General features: G+C 34.0%; 1 long non-coding RNA gene across 1 annotated transcript; it reads left to right on the forward strand.

The window, feature by feature from the left end:
- Positions 1-2,382: 2,382 nt before the first annotated feature.
- On the forward strand, positions 2,383-4,762 carry LOC107101514. The gene is made up of 3 exons (XR_001482081.1): positions 2,383-2,511; positions 3,909-3,965; positions 4,668-4,762. It is a non-coding gene; the product is annotated as an uncharacterized LOC107101514 (long non-coding RNA).
- The last annotated feature ends 2,702 nt before the right edge of the window (positions 4,763-7,464 follow it).

Genomic DNA, 7,464 nt, shown 5'->3' on the forward strand with positions numbered 1-7,464 from the left:
CAATAAATAAATTATTGTGAAATTCAATAATTTGTTTGAGATACTTAAATTGCAAAATTTCTTAATATTAGTTTATTTTCAGAATTAGATTCAGGTGAGGCTAAAAATCTGACCTGAGAATTTCTTCAAAGAGAAAATATATATATAATAACAAAGAAAAATGTTAACCTGAAATGCAACTTATTTTATTTTATGTTCATTAGGCTCTCATTGCTGGCCCTAATGAGTTGTTCTTTCAGCAGTTGAGATGTTTTAGAGTCTTAGTCCAGTTAATTATTGATTGATTACTTAATTAGCTGATGATTAATTCAATAATCAATCAGTTACAGTTAAATGCAATAAAATTTTTTAGCATTAAACATATCTTATTTTTTGATAAATGTTTGAGAATCCAAATGCAAATAGAAACATATATTTCAGTAAATCTAAATAGTAATAATTAATGTTTTTATCTGTTCTCAATATGAAATAAATGAGAGGAAAATTTACACTAAGTTCTCTGACTTCAACACTAAAGTTAAAAGACAAGGATTAGTAGTGATGTTTAAATTAAATTTTGGGGGAACTTAACACTTTAAAACCAAACGTATATCTGACACATGAGTTTTTGAGACCTCTGCATCACCAGAGTGATATTTTTGTTTTTGAAAACCCTGACATACACCAACAGACACACATAGTGAACAGAACATCTATAAAACATTATAGAGAAATGCCTACTGTATGACAAATGAGGCAAATACATTATCTAATTTAACTTTTACCAAATGCATTTTATTTCTCAGAAAGTTAGCTATCCACGTGTCACGCAAAGCTTATTAGTGTCTGGGAGAAATTAATAAAATAAAACAAAATTTTATAAGAGCAGTCCCTCTTCTTTAATCTCCTAAACATTAAAAATAACGCCCACATTTTAACTACAAACATGAAATCATCTCATCTTCATTATCAATGAAAACATCTAGTGAACAAAAGAAATTTAAATGATAAATGATTAAAAGTGAATAAATGCTTGTTTTATAGGCTCCATTTTTGTAATTAACATAAATTAGGAACAATAACAAATTTCTGTGGATATAGAGATTCTTGCAATGTTAGTAAAATCTTACTTTGGTTTAATTTCCAGGGATAAAAAGCTACCCTCTAAATATATCTTGCTAAACCTAAAGATCAGCCACGCCTGATTGGTGACCAAAACCTGATAATCTGAATGTTTTACAGATGCATATCATTATAGTATTATCCTGGTGATCCATCCTGTGACTGAGGGAGATCCTGTTACTCTGAGTTGCAGATATTTCCCAAACCCATTTCATTTCCATTTTCCTTATTTCCAGAAACTGCATTCAGTCCTGTCAGCTCTTCATTTCTTTTGCTGCTGATTGTTGGACCAGTTTTTGGAATCATTCTCCTTATTCTCCCACTCATGTTGTGGCGCTGCAGACGTTTCAAAGGTCAGATCACATTCTGTCAGATTGTACATTTAATATTCTTTAAATAAATGCAGTTGTAACTTCAGTATGATTTGAAATATTAAAGATAGAAATTAATAACAAATGTCTTTTTCTCAGATTCAAATTCTTCCAGGTCTGTACCCCACTCTCGTTTTCATCTATATTAATATAAATAGCATAAATAAAGTATATATAATCCCTGTAATTGGTTGATATAAACTGTATTTGTATCTTGTGTTTCAGATCATATAGAACCAATCAGAAGTCCTCCACAAATCCAGGAGCAGAGACTAATGACCATAGCTCTGCTACGAAGGGTAGGAAGTTAAATAAGTATTTTCAATATGCAAAAATATATAAACATTTCTTTGTCTCTTTTTTGAATAAACTAACTTAGTTAACATGCAAATATCTAGAAAAACAACCAAAACAACTAGAGTGAAACACAATATACTGTAGACAAATAAATATGGAATCCAATTTAAATATACAAAAAATTTTCTTCTTGTTATATTTTTGCTTTGAGTGACTTCGCTTCATAAATGTATGACCTCAATGGATGTTATAGTACTGTACACATTGGATAAAGGAAAATACTGAAAAGTACAAAAAATATCATCTTTATTATCTTTAATGTTATATTGTTGTTTTATGGTCCATTAAAATAAATGATTAACCCTGTAATGTTTAACTTTCTACTATAGATGATGTCCTCTATGCATCAGTCAACCCTAGAGCCACTGGATCTGGTAAAGTATATCTATCTAAATCAGTAACAGTCTCAATAAGTGGTTAAAAAGCAAAACAACAACAAAAATAATCAAATTGCTCTAAAACCATTTCTGCTGCAGAGGAACCCACAGAAATCACATACTCTATTATTCCTTTAAAAAAACTCAGAAAAAAGAGTAAGTTCTAAACAAACCTCCTACAAGAAAATAACTCAGTGATTTCAGACTTTATAATTTTGTGTTGTTGATAATCTGATTTTTAACAGACAGACGTTGTGAACCAGAGGATGGTGTTATTTACTCTGAAGTGAAACCAGGAGCTGCAGGTACAGTCAGTCTTTGCATATCTATCTATATTGGTTCTATACACTATACTACCTATATAATGGCTGTTTTTGAAATACAGAACAACAATATAAAATAATTTCATTTATCTATCTTTACTTAGGAGCTAAAAAATATAAATGGAGCAACAGAATGTTGCACAAAATTGTCCTTGCAAATAATTTTGATTAAATTTCACCTGGCAAAGACAACAACAACCTTGAAGGGGTGTAAAGAAGTTATGATTTGTACTTGTAGTATTCTACATTATATAACATCACTCTGCTATGTTTCCTGCTGTAGAGTTGGTTTACTTTAAATTGAAAAATGTTTTTTTTTTAAAGGGGATAATAATTATGAATTACTTAAAATCTCTAATAACTCATAAAATCTGTCTTACCTTACATTACCTATCAAAACTCACGGACAACAATGTTTTTCAACTAAGTGTTAATATGATCTATAATGCACCATGTGAGCTTCAGACCTGACAATATTATTATCCAACATTGAACAGATGCCATAGATTGTAACTGCAACCTACTGTGTTTTGGCCACACCTATTGCCAAATAGCCTGCATATTACTGCACGTCTTAATCTGATGTTGATCTGAGCAAGGTCCCATCACCTTCATATACTTAACTTTCTTTTCATGGATTCAACTTAAATACCTTAAATGATCAAGGATATTTTTTCTGGCAGTTCACAATACTTATTTGAAATTAGTATAAACAACTGGTCAGTTAACTTAATTTTTTTTAGTACACTGAATGTTAGGCTTTACGGTGTAGGATTGGAGGGAAAATAATGGACAGATGGGGGGTTTTCAGCTGTGCATTTTTTTGTGAATCACTTGTATAGTGTTGCTTTACATTGTACTCCCCTCATATCAAAATTATCCAGTTACCTCCAAAAATCTCTCTGAGAATCCCCTTTCACTGCCTCACCCAGTTATGAAGTGTGCCACAGTCTTTGTTGTTACTGTGTTTCCTTTTTGTATTAAAAGCCTTTACCTTGTTTTAAGAGAATTTTCTGCAGGTTATTTAGGACATAGGGCATTGAAGAAGCCCAGATTTCTTCGCATTTAGGAAAACTGCTGTTATTATTATTATTTGACCTGGTCAAATGCTGGACATTGCTTTCTTTTGTCAGATGGTGGGAGAGAAGGGAAAAATGCCAGACTGTTCCGCACAAATTAGGACTTTCTGATTACTGTACAATCAACAAAGGGCAGCACTATGGCTGAATGCTACAAAATTGTCAAAAATGTCCAAATGCACTGTTACATAAAGATTGCATCCTTTGAGTCAAATTTATAAAATTTTAATGGGTCAACTTGTGGTTTAGTCACTCTTTATATCCCACATCTGGTGTGATTAAATCCATTTTCTTTTTCAGAACCCACTCCATTGTATGCTGAAATCAACCACAAGAATAAAGCTAAGAAAAAGAAATGTTGAGTCTGCATTCACCTTTTTTTCCAATGTCCAGTGTATTTATTACTGTTGCGCCGATGCCATTTTTTGGCCCGATACCTGGCTGTGCAGTATAGGACGATACTGATGCCATACCAATACCATCGTTTGAAATTGATGTGTGTTTATATGAAGAACTGCATACTACTTGGATTTAAAATAATTGCCCTCATGGCTTTGTCAAGCTGCTGCCTACCTTTGTGAGGCAGGAAAAAGACTAATACAAAGTTAATGCAGTTGAACATTTTATTACCTGGAATGGGTGACAATACTTGAATAAACTTTTGGCTCTCAAAATGTTATCAATCCCCTATTTGTTGGTACTTGCCGATACCCATACCATCATTTTAGTGCTGGATCGGGGCCCTGTGCAATACTGGTATCGGTATCAGTGCAACACTAGTACAGTATTTATTGGAATAATTGTAGGCATGGAATTTATTGAATACAGTATTGTTACTAGAACTACCTTTTATAGTTCTCCATTTAGCTTGATTTATTTATATTACAAATGGGTTTTCTACTTATGTGATCATTATATGGTACAAGTTGTGTATATGGGCTTGCTCTAGTAAGTATGACCTTAGAGTTTAGAGTCTTGCTTTTTGATTTATCATTCATATAATTTATATATCTATATAATTTACATACATTGTTTCACACAAATTTTCTCCTTTCACAGACAAGAAGAGCCCTGCAGCAACAGAAGAAACTGTTTATTCTGAGATACAATCATGAACAGCTCTGGATAATGGCTCTGCCCTGTAGGCTGCCTGCTCTGCTAGATTTGACTGCATTGTTGTACTTTAGTTACAACATCAGAAGACAAACTAGGGATCAACATTGTTTTTAAGCTCAAGCTTCTTGCTTTTGATGCTTATGATTAGTAATTGCACTCAACTGATCCAAAAGAAACTGCAAAACGAAAAGTTTAACATTGGTGAATTTTCATACTTGATATTATACATTTACAGCCTGTCTTTCCTCTATTAAATAAAAAGAATGCTTTATGGGCAACATTATTAGAATAAGCATCTTTAAGATATAAAAGTATGTACACATACTAGTATTGTTTTGTACGGTGGACTTATTAATATTTTTCCTATTGTTCTTTAAAGTAATGTTTTTGTTGTTCCACCCTTCCTAAATGCAGGTTCACTATGAAATCTATAAAGAGAGACTTCTAAGATATAATATAATTTACATCTAAAACAAGCAAAATCTTTCTTCTCTGATATTATCAACAACACATTATCAATGCTTGTGCCTTTTTAACCACAGGCACAGCCGAAAGGTTAACAAACCCTCTTATCTCTATGACCATGAATGACTTTGCAAACTTCTTTGCTTAAAAAGCTACCCTATTCTTTCTTTGCCTGTAACAATAGCAGCTATATTTGCTGTGATCAGTGAGTAACAAGTAGTTTTAATATGTATTTAATTGAGAAAATTCACCTGAAAACTTCATCTGTGCAGTTGGTTCATCAAGATTACAATCCTGCCTTCAAATATTATTTCTCTGTCGGATCCGCTCAGACCCCCGTACATCGATGGTGGGCTGTCACTTGGAATCTCATTCATCAGCAGCCTCTGGCCCGGTTGCCTCTTCACTGTTTGCGGTGCTGGAAGTAGATGTTAGTGTTTTTCATGTGTGTAATCCAAACTTCAGGCGGCAGAATAATAAAATTGAACATATTCTGCCGGAAGAAGCAGCATTTAGTTCCCATGCTCCACTTCTCTACAGTAAAATAAACTTCTAGTAGACTGTAAATGAGCTGAAGGTCTGTGTTAATTTAAGTTACAAAAAAAACATTTGTTTATAAATGTATTTGCCCATTGAAGTTAAACTGTTAACTGGAGTATCATTAGGATAAGTTTGTGGTCCAACTTTTCTATGTATCATGCTTTTATTTTTCTTCTATTTTATTGTTTATTTCCTATAAATAATTGTCTTTGCACTGAACTGTTCTACTGTATACAAATAAAGTTGCCTTGCCTTGCAAACAAACATCCAAGCCAGGACTAATGTGTAACTGGATACAGATGAAAACATTAATAGTGTTGTTGCTTAGATTAAGAAAAACAGCATTATTAACTTTTTATTAACATGTTACATTTTAGTGACAGTATTTCTTTCTGTCAAGATAGAGGAGAAACGATGGATAAAGGAATTTGAACAGAATATTCTTTATGTTTTGTTTTAATCTCCGACCTTAGGCTGAAAAGACCAACCACTTTATGTCTGAACTTTAGTCAGATGTATGACAAAATAATCTAACAAAGCTGGAAAATCCAGCATTGTTGATCTTTGTTGATGGTTCTGCTTCTTGCATCCCTGAAACTGGTGTTGACCAGGTTGGGTTTGCTGTTCTCTCCTGTTTCTGGTTCATTGCCAAAAACCTTCTCAGCTTAAACTGCTGAACTTGTTGGTTGAACAGAAGCCTGTAAGTTTGCTGATTATTATACTGCTTTTGGTTGTGGGTTTTGATTTTGCATCACCTTGGAAACATCGTTCATTCTTGTTAGGTTTATTCTTTACACATCATGTGCATTGTTACTCTGTTAGCCAGATTAGATGGAGTAGAAGGCCTTCCTTCACATGGTGGATGTCACTGTGTTTATGGATGTCATCTAAATAGGACAGCCTTCTTGTCTTTTAAAGATGCACAGGACAAAGACACATCATGGAGCCAAACCGATAGAGGAGAGCTATCTGTAATCCTGGGGCATAGAGGCACGATGCATGAAGGTCAGGGCATGGATGGCATGTCAGTTTCTGATGCAGACAGCTAAGGATCCACCTGATGCAAGACATGAACTCATGGGGTATAAGAAGGAAGAGATGACCTTGTTCGGGGCTCAGTCTTTACCGGACGCTCGCTGACATTTTTTGAGCCCACAGCTGTGCCAACTCCAAGCAATTTCTATGTCCTGTCCTGACCTGGAATAAACTCTGTTACTTTTTTACTCCTTTTTTATGGTCCTTTTTATATGGTTTTACCCAGTTTGAGTTAAGAGTAGTAAATAACCTGCTCCCAGGAAAAGAACCCTAAGGGAACTTCCAAGTCGCAGCCGCTTTCAGGTGGACCTAACTTCCATATTTAACACTTAAAATCAGATGGAAAGCCAATTTTCTTCTTCTACCCACATTATGTCTCATGGAAGCCACAGAAAAAGCTATCGCAAAGCTTGCAGCTTCAGTGTCTTCTCTGTTCACAGCGCTGCAGTCCACCGACACACACAGTCCTCCCTCCCTACTCTCCTGAGGAGAAGTGTGTGTTTGCACTTCTGCAGGTGTAAAACTGATGAAGATTAACAGTAAGGAAGTAAATGTACTGGGTAAGTTTGGAATTATGTAATAATTCAGTGGTTTGTGACAAATTTCAAATCTCAATCTAAAGTTTTTTAAGCTACATTAAATTATTGTATACACTATTGTTTGTGAAAGGGCCAAATAACATACGATCTGTCCTTCTCTC

Source organism: Cyprinodon variegatus, unplaced genomic scaffold (genome assembly GCF_000732505.1).
Source record: "Cyprinodon variegatus isolate N-32 unplaced genomic scaffold, C_variegatus-1.0 Scaffold1107, whole genome shotgun sequence".
NCBI classification, from domain to species: domain Eukaryota; kingdom Metazoa; phylum Chordata; class Actinopteri; order Cyprinodontiformes; family Cyprinodontidae; genus Cyprinodon; species Cyprinodon variegatus.